This window comes from Phascolarctos cinereus, unplaced genomic scaffold, assembly GCF_003287225.1.
Source record: "Phascolarctos cinereus isolate Bilbo 61053 unplaced genomic scaffold, phaCin_HiC Scaffold_5;HRSCAF=322, whole genome shotgun sequence".
Lineage (NCBI taxonomy): Eukaryota > Metazoa > Chordata > Mammalia > Diprotodontia > Phascolarctidae > Phascolarctos > Phascolarctos cinereus.
In genome coordinates, this window is record NW_027555958.1 from 249,231,514 (window position 1) to 249,244,200 (window position 12,687).

General features: G+C 36.1%; 2 pseudogenes; one reads left to right on the top strand and one right to left on the bottom strand.

Moving 5' to 3' along the window:
* Positions 1 to 8,660: 8,660 nt before the first annotated feature.
* Positions 8,661 to 9,046, bottom strand: LOC110202641 (large ribosomal subunit protein eL22 pseudogene; annotated as a pseudogene).
* Positions 9,047 to 10,533: 1,487 nt separating this feature from the next.
* LOC110202640 (putative olfactory receptor 2W6 pseudogene) lies at positions 10,534 to 11,487 on the top strand (annotated as a pseudogene).
* Positions 11,488 to 12,687: the final 1,200 nt, after the last annotated feature.

Below are 12,687 nucleotides of genomic sequence, written 5' to 3' on the forward strand. Positions count from 1 at the left end.
TTGTTTGAAGTAAAGGCAGATTTAAAAAAAAAGAAAACAGAAAAAAAAACAAACAAAAAACAACTACCACCAAAACAAAACAAAACAAAACAAAAAACCATTGCATAGATTTGTCAGAAAAGCCTGGAACCTTTACTTCTTTTCCTTCTCAATTGTAGAGTTTAACTAGAGTTATCTAATAACCAGCTAAATTTTGGGATAATTACTCCCAATTTTCTTTCTCCCTACTGAGGTGAAGAAGAGTGAGAGCAAGAGTAAGAGAGAGAGAGAGAGAGAGAGAGAGAGAGAGAGAGAGAGAGAGACAGACAGACAGACAGACAGACAGACAGAAGACAGACAGAAATGATTTGTACTTCCCCAACTTGTAGCCTAAACAGGCCACAGTTTGATTCCCTGTCACCTTTTGAATTCTACTGCCACTGAGTTTATTTGATATAGAAATCAATGGGCATTGAAATCAGTTTGGAATAATGTGTCTTAATTCTTGCTACAGGTGCTATTGAGAAAAAGAAGTTCTTTTCTTAGACACTATTTTCTTCTAGCTGAAATAAATATGGGGAGAAGTACAGGCCAGGTAGGAAGTTTGTACATCACACCTTACTTTTTTTTTCATAAAAAGGCAAAGAAAATGTCTTACTTTTTTCCCCTGAAAAAGACCAAGAAAGCACCATTAAGAATTTTTCCAGGGGCCAAAGGCTTGAACCTTTGACATAGCTTCTTGGTCAAAGACATAAAAAGCCAAGCTTAGTAGCAGTCAGAGCTCCTCAGAAGCGATGAATTCAGGGGCAGCTAGGTGGCACAGTGGATAGAGCACTGACCCTGAAGTCAAGAAGACCTGAGTTCAAATCCATCCTCAGATGCATGATATTCACTAGCTGTGTGTAATGCTGGGTGAGTCACTTAACCCCAATTGCCTTGCAAAAAAACAAAACAAACAAATGAAAAAAAAAGAATTGATGAACTCCCTTCTATTGTTGGAGTGGACATTCTTTGGACAGGATGTGGCATAGCATTAAATGTGGAGGCAAGGATAGTTGTGTCTAACTGAAGCCATGTTGTGTCTTTATATCCATCCCAGGGTATTTTTGAATAAACTTATTTTTTGCTAAGTGTTCTCTTTTTTTTTTATAGCAGGTAAGTCTGAATGGAAAAGATTAATAACTTCTCTGGCTCTTTCTGAGGAAATGGTATGAAATTGCAAAAAGTGGAGTGTTATGATAGTTTTTGACAATTGATCTTAAACATATAGGAATCTCTAAAAGAAGTGGAAAATAAGACAATTTGGAAATGTGGTAGTACAGAAGATTCCTAGCAAAGTGTGATTGATTTGAATAGCAAAAGGTATAGTTCCACATTAGGTCAATGAGGCAATGTAATTTTCCCAATGCAGAAGCATCCATCACCATTGCAGATTGTGACCTCTCCATAACTTAATATATAAGTTTTAGGGCATTGTTCAAGGATCAGAGAGGCTAAGTAGCTTACAAATAATTTTCCTGACTCTAAGTACAGAATTTAACTGATTAGACCACATTGTCTCTCAATATTATTTTTCATCTTAGTTGTAGCCAATATTTAATTCCTTACCAGCTTCTTCCTGGTGGTCCCCATTGTCAGGTGGCATGAGTCAGAAGATGCAAACCCATTTTTAATATTAATCTTAGATGAACAAGAATTATGTAGGTGAATCTCCTCTTTAATATAGGTGAGGAGTAGTTAGTAGCTCTTTTGAATTATCTAAGCCTTTGAAAGAAGGTTTAAACAAAAAGCTTTGAACCAAACATCCTTTAGGGTTGATAACTGAAAATCAACTTAATGCTGATTTTAATAAATCTAGAGCTATGTGTGAGTATGTATACATGTATTCAAGGTGAAGAGTATATTTAAGGAGTATAGCTGTGGATTCTAGAGGTGATCTGGAATTTCAAGGATTGTATTGCTTTTTTTTTCAGTACTGATCTGCAATACTCATTTTGTAGTGCTTAATTAAGATTATAAGTATGGTGGTATGGTGTGTATGTTACATGTGGCAGAGATTTATCTCATTGTTTCTTTATTTTCCTTATATATTTTCATTATTTTGATCATTTAGTAATTCTACATTTTCCATTACATTTTATAATGACTGACACTTTCAAACATACCATGGCAAACTGGAGAGTGAAAAAGGAGGGTGTTAGGGTAATGAGAGAGCTAAAAAACTATGTAAAATATTTAGAGACAACTAAATGGCCCGGTGGATAGAGCTCTAGGCCAAGGAATCAGGGAGATTTGAATTAAATCTAGTTTTGGCACTTATTAGTTGTATGTACCTGAGCAAGTCACAATCTTTCTCTGCCCCAGCTTCCTAAACTGTAAAATGGGGATGATACTAACATTTGCCTCACAGGGTTGTTGTGATGAACAAAAGAGATATTTGTAATGTGCTTAGCACAGTTGCTGGCCTACAGTAGGCACATAATAAATTATTGTTTCCTCCCTTTGAATAAGGGACTGCTGAGATACCTTGGTATGTTTAACATGAAGAAGGAAGAATTAAGTGAGTTTGTGAGCTATATTAAAATGTTTAAAGGGCAGAGCTATTCCCAATAGGCAGTACTTAAAGGGATGTGGATTGTGTTTCATCATAAGAAAAAACTCTTTGACGATAAGAGATGTCCAACAATGGCATAGCCTATCTCATGAAGGAATGGACAGAGACATTCAAAACAGAGGCATAAAATATGTAACAAAATAATTTCCAGTGGGATGAAGGTGAGATTAGAAAATCACAACCAATAAAAACCTTCCAAATCTGTCTATAATTCTAAAATCTCTATGTTCCTCTCTAGTAAACTGGTCAATAATCAAATGAGCAGGAAAGTGAGTATAAAATCATGACACATTTAAACAAGTATCAAGATGATCAAAGCTTAAAAAGAGTTGAAACTAGCAAGGCATACTGAGTATAAAAGAGAGTTGTTTTGTTTATATAAGCTATATTATGGAAAAGAGTATGAGATATATATCCTATATATATATATATACATATATATATATATATCCTATCTACCTTGACCAGTAGTCCTATGTATATATATATATATATACATAGGACTACTGGTCAAGGTAGATAGGACAGTGATAATGGATGGCAGATAAAAAGGTAGAATCATTGAATCATTGAACTCTTATGTAGCTTTTCATTTCTTTACCAAAGAGAACGATATTTAGGCTGGGAAGGAAAGAATAAAAATGTGTACTATGTTTTGGAGGTACAGATGAGTAAGGAAACGCTAAAAGAGAAACTAGTTGGACAGTTAGGTGATACAGTTTATAAAGCACTGATCTTGGATTCAGTATTTAATTTAGACATTTATCAGCTATGTGATCCTGGGCAAGTCTCTTCATATCAGCCAAGGTTTCCTTAGTAATACCTACTCCACAGGGTTGTTGTGAAGTACAAATGAGATAAGTTGTGTAAAATGTTCCATGAGACTTAAAGCGCTATATAAATGCTGCGGCTACTGCTACTATTATGACAGTGATGACTACTACTCCTACTCCTACTCTTGATGCACTCAAGTCATCAAGAGTAGATAAACTAAACCCTCTGATACTGATAGAATTTGAGATAGTTAAACCATCATGAATGATCTTTGAAAAAGCAGGATCAGAGAAGAGGAAATACTGTGCAAATTATTTATTTTATTTAGAAGACAGAAATAGACAAGCTTGACTTTGATTGTTTGCAAAATTATAGCATGCCATATTTAAGTGATGTTTAATAGCAACTAGAAAAGGAAACCACAAATGCAAAAAGGTAACCTGGTTTCTTCAAGAACAATTCATTGCCTGACTGACCACTTTTTGCATAAGGCTGTTGGACTGTGAGATCAATGGAATTCTTTAGATATGATTATCTAGGTTTTAGCACAGCATGGGCAAAGACTTTTATGCAATCTTTTTGAAGAAAATAGAAAAACGGGGGATAGAAAGAGGTTTAATAACAACTTGAGAGTTGGTTCATGGTTTAGTACTCCAAAGAGCATATTTTTACCCTTTTAATATCACAAGTAATGCTGCTTTGATTTTTTTGTAATTGAAGGTCTCATCAACAATTTCTTTAAAATGTGGTACCAATAGTAAGATCTATGGATGAAAGAATCAGAATAATTTAGTAACTTGTCTTGCATAATTTAAAATTCACTTATGGAATAGTTAAACTAATTCATGGCTCCACTAGCTGGGAATTAGCTTGCCTCATTCCCATAGCCCCTCCAAAAATGTGGTTAATGATCATTTGGTCATTAGCTAAGTGATATTTTATTTTTCATTTTTATTTCTCTGATAACTTGTGATTTTGCATATGTTGTAGGCAGTTAAATTTCTACTTTTTTTTTGAAATACATGTATTTGTATCCTTTGACCACTATTCATAAACTTATGTCTATGTCAGTTTCTTATAGATTTTGGAAATTCAGACTTTTCTTGAAAATATTTAATGCAAAGATTCTCTTCTAATACACGTTTTTCTACTGATTGTAGCTGCACTGGCATTTTTTTCCCTTCAAAAGCTTTTAAAATTTACATAAATCATTGATTTTGTCTTAACATTTCATGTCTAGTTATAAATTCTATCAATCACTGTGAAAAACATTATCATCCATTTTCATTTACTTTTTGTGGCATGATTTCTCATATTTATATTTTTTTATTCACTTAGAATCACTTATGATATATGATGTATGGTTTTTACCTACCCTCCCCAATCCTTTTTTTAACTAGTCTTTTTCTTAGTAGTCATTTTACTAGCATTTGTCATCAAATAAAGAGTTCTGTCCTCAGGAGTTTGTGTTCTGGTATTAGTAGTATTAAACAGCATACTTCTATGCACATTTATTTGTAGGTCTTAGTAGGGGCGTCTAGATGGCCTGGGGTTGGGAAAGCCTGAGTTCAAATTCAGCCTCAGACATTTACTAGCTGTGTGACCTTGGGCAAGTCACTTAATATCCATTTGCCTGGAAGGCAGTGAGATTGCTCTGTGGTTAGAGCAATGGGCCTGAATTCAGGAAGACCTGAGTTCAAATATGGCCTCAGACATGAACTAATTATGTGACCCTGGGCAGGTCACTTAAACTCTGTTTGCCTTAATCCACTTGGAGAAGGAAACAGCAAATCACATTAGTATCCTTGCCAAGAAAACCCCATGGATCATCTAGCCTACTGGTTAATTTTCTTTTCTTTTTTTTTTATCTATTAGAATATAATTTTGATACAGTTCTTAGTATCATTTGAGATGTGGTAGCAGTATATACCCCACCTTTTGGTTCCATTGTTATAAATCTTGGTTTTCTTGACCTATTATTCTTGCAAATGAATTTGTTATATTGGCTAATTTTATAAATTGTCCCTTTAGTAATGTGATTATCCTAGCACCAAATCTGTAGAGTAGTTTGGGTAGTATCATTATTTCATCATATTATTGAAATCTAGCCATAAACATTAGTTATTAATTTCTATAGTTCCTTTTTCCATAAAAAAAATTTGGTAGTTAATGATAACTCATATATAGAACACTTTTAAATTTACAAAATGATATATATATGTATGTGTATACATGTATGTGTGTATGTATGTATACACATATACACACATACACACACATATACATATATACGTATATATACACACACATACATACATACATATATACACACACATACACACACATATATACATATATATGTATATATACACATACATACATATATACATACACATACACACACATATATACATATATACGTATATATACACATACATACATACATATATACACATACATACATACATACATATATACACATATATACATATATATGCGTGTATATATATATATATATATATATATATATATATATATATGTGCCCAGGGTCAACAGCTAGTAAGTGTTATGTGTCTGAGGCTGGATTTGAACTCAGTTTCTCCTGAATTCAGGGCCAGTCTCCTATCCACTGTGCCACCTTGCTGCCCTTCCCTTACCTTTGGTATTACTAGCTCAATTCATGCCAGTTCTTGCTTTTAGGCATATATTTTTTGGTCATAATGGGGAAAATACTTTTAAAAATATTTTTTAGTGTTTTAACATAATTGAGGATTTTTGTTGAAGCTTTTTCTTTACTTATTAAAACGGATGATTTTTTTAAAAAACTGTCACTAATATGATCAATTATGATAATGCCTATGACTGAATTGCTAATTAATTTATAGAATTATTAAATGGGCCAGGCACACTCTGTTCTTTGGGTACTCACCAGGAAAGACCAGGATGGAGTGAGGAGGAAGATTTCAACTATACTTTAATCAGACACAGAGAGTACAGGAGCAAATGTATAGAAAGTATAGAGACAAGCAGTGAAAGGGGGGTGGATACAGAAGCAGACAGCATGGGGACAGGGATGGAAATGTAGAGGAAGTCAGCAAGCATGGAGAAGAGAATGAGGAGATGCCTAAATAGTGAGTCACAGAATGATGGACTGGAGTTAGGAACACCTGGCAGCATGACCCCAGATGGAGATAGAAGAGTAATTAGAAATCAGAAGTTTGGAATCTCATTCTTGTGGGATTTTGGTGAGGGGCAGATCAACTCTTATCTGTGCCACATTGAGCCATATCTTACCTTTTATCTATGCCACATGTCACCATATGTTCATTAACATAACTACATCATGTCAAAATTATCAGCATCATTTGATGTTTTACTGGCCTTACTATGGATATGTGGAGCTTATCTGAGGTTCACATATCATACGACCAAAAAGCCTTGGTAGCCAGGCTTAGATGGCTTCCTCTGATTTGGTACAATTTCAGGCTATGATTTTTTGTTAATATACAATAGTTTTCAAATTATGCTCTTTTGATCTTTGGGATAGCCTGTGCTTGACTTCTAGGTTCCGCAGTCTTCCTGTTACTTTATACTGGCTGCTTATAAATTTACTATAGAGAGCAGAAGAGGAAGGAGTTGTCAGGGGGATCAGAATTAAATGCAATTTTAACGTGACAAGTATGCTTATATTTCTAGTATAATTCCAATCTGGACATGTGAACAATTTTTGTAAATGTATATTCTTAAAGGGTCATTGGTATTTTGTTTTTGTTATCAATATTCATTAATGATATTGCTTTATAGTTTTCTTTCTCTGCTTTTCTCCTTCATTTGAATATCAAAATCACAGCTGCTTTAAGAGAAGAAGTTTTGTAAAATTTCTATTTCTTTATTTTTGTTAACATTTTATTTTGGTTATACCTACACATCCCTATGATTCTGAACCTTTATAGATTATCATCCAAACCTCATTCCTCATCTTCCACCACCCAATTACTTATTCCCATCCTCATTCAACCCCCCTATCCCAAAGTTCCAAGCAAATACCACTCACATCTTCCATTGTACTATGTGGAATGCCTGTTCCATAGGCAAAATACTTTTCTTTACCCTAAATCTTTTCTTTCTCACTCTTTTCATTTATTAGCTGTTATTGCAAATTTTTTCCCCTCTGATGACACAGCACCCTTGGCTACCCTTTTCAATACTGACTGCACCTGTACTCATTCCCTTCAGCTCATTGGTCTCGGTGGGGGAGGTAGGAGGGATTGAATACACTTTGCTCCCTATTTCCAGTTCCTTACTCTCTCCCTACTTCCATCACCCATTAACTTCTCCTTGAGGCTTGTGATATTCATATTTAACATCCAATCAAAATCCTAGTAGCTGTTTTCTATAGACTTCCAGGTCACTTCCCTTCCTTCCTCAATGAATTCAGTACATGGTTCACAATTTTTCTCTCCTCCCCAACTCCTAACCTCATAATAAGGAACTTCAACATACATATTAATTCCTTCTCAAGTACCCTTACAATTTGGTTCCTCAACCTACTCATTTCCCATGACCTACTCCTCCACCTACTAGCTCATTCCTTCCTTCCTACACATGTGCCCCTATGTCACCCATCCTGAGAAAACCAATATCCCACTCACAATCATTTTATATTGCATCTGCGCTTTGTGGCTAAAGTTCTTTAAAATGCTAGCTACAATACATGCATCTGATTTTTCTTCCCTCAGTCTCTTCTTAACGCCTTACAATCCAGCTCCTAACCTCATCATTGCGCTGAAACTACTCTCTCTAAAGTTACCAATAATCTCTTAATTACCAAATGCAGTAGCCTTTTCTCAGGTCTCATTCTCCTTGACCTCTCTGGAGCCTTTGACACGGTTGATCACCCACCCACTATTCCCTGATACTCTCTTCTCTCTAGGTTTTCTGGACTCCACTCTCTCCCAGTTCTTCTCCTGTCTGACTGCTCCTTCTCAGTCTTCTTTGGATCCTCATAGAGATCATGATTTCTAACCACAGGTGTCCCACAAGTCTCTGTCTTGGGCCAGCTTTTTTTTTCTCCTTGTATACTGCTTTAATTGGTGATCTTATCAGCTTCCATATCATTTTATGCTGACAATTCACAAATCTACCTATCCTTCCTCCACCTCTTTGCTGACCTCCAGTCTTGCACCTCCAACTGTCTTTCAAACAATTGAACTGGATGTCCAGTAAATATCTTTTTTTTGGTTCAAGTTTTATTCAAGATCATATATAAACTGTTTCCAGACCCAAGATGGTTTAATCCTCCTCGTCTTCCTCATCTTCATTCTGGTTGATCTGAAAGTACCATAATTCATAACTCTCCTTGCTGTTGGCCACCACCCACAGCCAATCCCCAAGATTGTTCTTTTTTAGGTATTTCTTTGTCAGGTACTTCAAACACCTTTTAGAAAATGACACCTCTGATGCCACGGTTATCTTACTCTTGCTTCTTTCAATGGTTACAACTCCACCACTGGGGTTGCCAGCCTTTCTGTTCACTTTGATTCATTCTTGTAGAAACTGCTCAAAATTAGCTGCATCCATAATCCCATCTTCCACAGGATGGGTACAATCAAGGGTAAACTTAAGGACTTGCTTCTTTTTTTGCAGCCTTTCATCAAAGATTTCTTCATGGGCACCATGGCGATCACAGAACCAGAAAGTTAGTAAATGTCTTAAACTCAACATTTCCTAAATAGAACTGGTTATCTTTCCCTCTAAACTCTCCTACTCCTACTATGCTCCTACATTCCATATTATTACAGAGGGCAACACTGTCCTCCTACTCCCTCAGTCTTGCAACTTAGGTGTTATCCTCTATTCCTCACTATCCCTCACCTCCCCCCCCCAATATCTAAATTGTTGCCAAGGCCTGTCATATTTGCAATATCTCTTCAATCTGTCCTCTTCTCTATTCTGACACTGCCAGCACTCTGCTACAAGCCCACATCATCTCACTCCTGGACTATTGAAATAGTTTGTTGGTAGGTCTGCCTATCTCAAGTCTCTTCCCACTCCAATCTATCCTCTATTCAGCCACTGCAGTGATTTTCCTAAAGTACAAGCCCAACCATGTTATCTCTATACTCAATAATTTCCAGTGACTCCCTATCACCTCTAGGATCAAATACAAAATGCTATTTTATTTTCAAACCCCTTAATAATCTAGTCCCCTCCTACCTTTCCAACCTCCTTACACTTTATTTCCCACCACATTCTCTTGATCTAGCGACAGTGGCCTCCCTGGCTGTTCCATGAATAAGACACCAATTAGGCTCTGGACATTTTCTTTGGCTGTCCCTCATTCCCACAATGTTCTCCTTCTTCATCGCCACCTACTGAATTCCCTAGTTTCTTTTAGGTTTCAACTAAATGCCATCTTCTACAGGAAGCCTTTCCAAGCCTCTCTTAATTCTAGTACCTTCATTTTGTTAATTGTTTGCTATTTATCCCATATATAGTTTGTTTTTACACATTTGGTTGTTTGTTTTCTTCTCATTATATTGTGAGCTCCTTGAGGGTCAGTACTCTTGCACCTTTTTTTATCCCTAGCACTTAGTACAGTGTCTGGTACATATTAGGTGCTTAATTTGATAGTTGTTGTTTTATAAAATGCAATTATAAGTCCATCTGGACCTGGTTAATCTCTAGTCTTGCAATATCTACATTCAAGGGAAACATTGGAGGCATTTGCCATCATTTCTTAACTAGTGTGGAATAACCATATAAAATATCTTACAATCCTTTTTTTTGTCTAAAGTGGATTTAACTCTTACTATTGTTCAATCTGTTCTCTAGTATTAAGTACTACTCCACTGTGTATTTTGTCTGACATTTTCCAGGATGGTTATCTCTCTGCTGAGGCTGAAGTGAATTGGATAGATTATAAGAACTAAAATTCCCTATAATGTTCCTTATCATTTTCTTTGCTTTTCTTGATTACATTTTCCATGCTGTCCCTTTCACATTCCTCTGAAAAAATCTCTCTTCTTTTGCCAGATTTTCATGTTCCATAAAATGGCAACTCTTGGGAAATGTGAGATAAGTATACACATTTTTCTGTTTTCTTAGGGTGGAAAAGATTGAAGCACTAATCATTCTGTTCTTCTTGCTCATACAGGTAAACAAGATGAGAGCAATGGAAAAGGCCAATGATAGTTCGGAATATGGCTTTATCTTGGTGGGCTTTTCTGATCGTCCTAAGTTGGAGCTGATCCTCTTCAATGTCAATTTGACTCTGTATTCTGTGGCTGTATTGGGCAACACAACCATCATTCTGGTGTCCATATTGGACCCTCGACTTCATACCCCTATGTACTTCTTTTTGGCTAACCTCTCATTCCTGGACCTCTGTTTCAGCACTAGTTGCATCCCGCAGATGCTGGTTAACCTCTGGGGCCCAGATAAAACCATTAGCTATGCAGGTTGTGCTGTCCAGTTATTCTCCTTTCTCTCTGTAGGAGGGATTGAGTGCATCCTTCTGGCTGTCATGGCATATGATCGATATGTTGCTGTCTGCAAACCTCTGCACTATATGGCTATAATGCACACCCAACTCTGTCTACAGCTGGTGGCTGTGGCCTGGATTAGTGGCTTAGTCAATGCCATTGTCATGTCCCCACTGACAATGACCCTTTCTCGATGTGGCAAGCGACACGTCAATCACTTCCTTTGTGAGATGCCTGCTTTGATCAAGATGGCATGTGTAGATGTTCGTGCAGTGGAGATGCTAGCCTTTACCTTTGCCATACTCATTGTCCTATTGCCCCTCTTTCTCATCCTAGTCTCCTATGGCTACATTGCTGCAGCAGTGATGAGGATTAAGTCAGCAGCTGGGCGGAAAAAGGCTTTTAACACTTGTAGCTCCCACCTCACAGTAGTCTCCCTCTTCTATGGGAGCATCATCTATATATATATGCAGCCAGGGAACAGCTCCTCCCAGGACAAGGGCAAGTTCCTCACTCTTTTTTACAACTTGGTGACCCCTATGTTGAATCCTCTTATCTACACTCTAAGGAATAAGGAAGTGAAGGGAGCATTGAAGAAGGTTTTTGATAGGCAGCAGGAAGCAAAAGAGAGGTGAAAATTTTGGAATGTTTAAATGGAATAAGTAACAAAAACTAATTGAGATTCCCTTGGGGTCACTTCCTTGATTCCCAGTATTTTCCATCAATTGGAACCAGTTAATTTTCTTTGTTTAGACTTCTCAATATAAGTTTCTATTAATCTTTATCTTCACTGTTGCCTACTGTTTTCATTAGTCATAGGGCTTAAAGCAAAGGGGAATTATCTTGGTTTATCCATAATTTCTTTCCTTCCAGCTTATAAAACTTTTCTCACTTGATGGTTCACTTGATTCACTTGATGAATGGAGATTCACGCTAAGTGGTTCTCATGAGTAAATGAAGATAGTACCCCAAAGTATTTTGTAATCTCCCTTCACATAAATTTTTAAGAAGAAACAACACCAGTTATCTAGAACAATAGTAATTTTGCTAAAAATGAGGTCACAATGTGTCAGGGAATTTATGGAAAGTTTGAGGGAATCAAGAGTCTGGTTGTTGAGTTTTCATTGTTTGTTGATGGTAATAGTTTAACTTACCACTACATTTAACTGATAGTTTTACATACTATGACATTGGGCAGTTCTATTTTTTTTTCTTATGTTACTAATTACCTGCCTGTTATTGCCTCTTATAATTTTATGCACTACAACTACCTTATTCTCAACCTGTTGCCCATTCCCATTTGATTCTCTGAAAAAGAAAAATTGTGGACAAAAGTATCCTCTATCAGAAAGAATGCAAATTGTAATGGGAGTCTTAGGAAAGTTGTAAGATAGTAAATAAACATAATTATTCAGTGTTAGAAATTGTATATATGATAATAAAATAATCAGGTGAAAATGAAAAAAAAAACAATTTCAACACACTGTTTGGAATAAATGACATAAGAAAATGAGTTTGATAGTTTCTTTCCCTTAAATTTACATCATTTGGTATCATATGCATAATTTCATATTCTTGCTAGAGATTGTGGAGGTTTCTCATTTCAAGTTGATTTACCAATATGATGCTTCTTATAATTATCTACACATTATTCAAGATTTCCCTTTATCCAATCATATAATTAACAATGTTCGTTTATTACCTATTCCAGTGTGCAGAGCCAGTTACTAGGTATGGGGAAGGGGTTATATAAAGCTGCACAATTTATAGAAAATGTAGGAGCATTCACCATGAAATCTAGGCATACTAAGATGTCTTCCACTTGTATGCCAGCA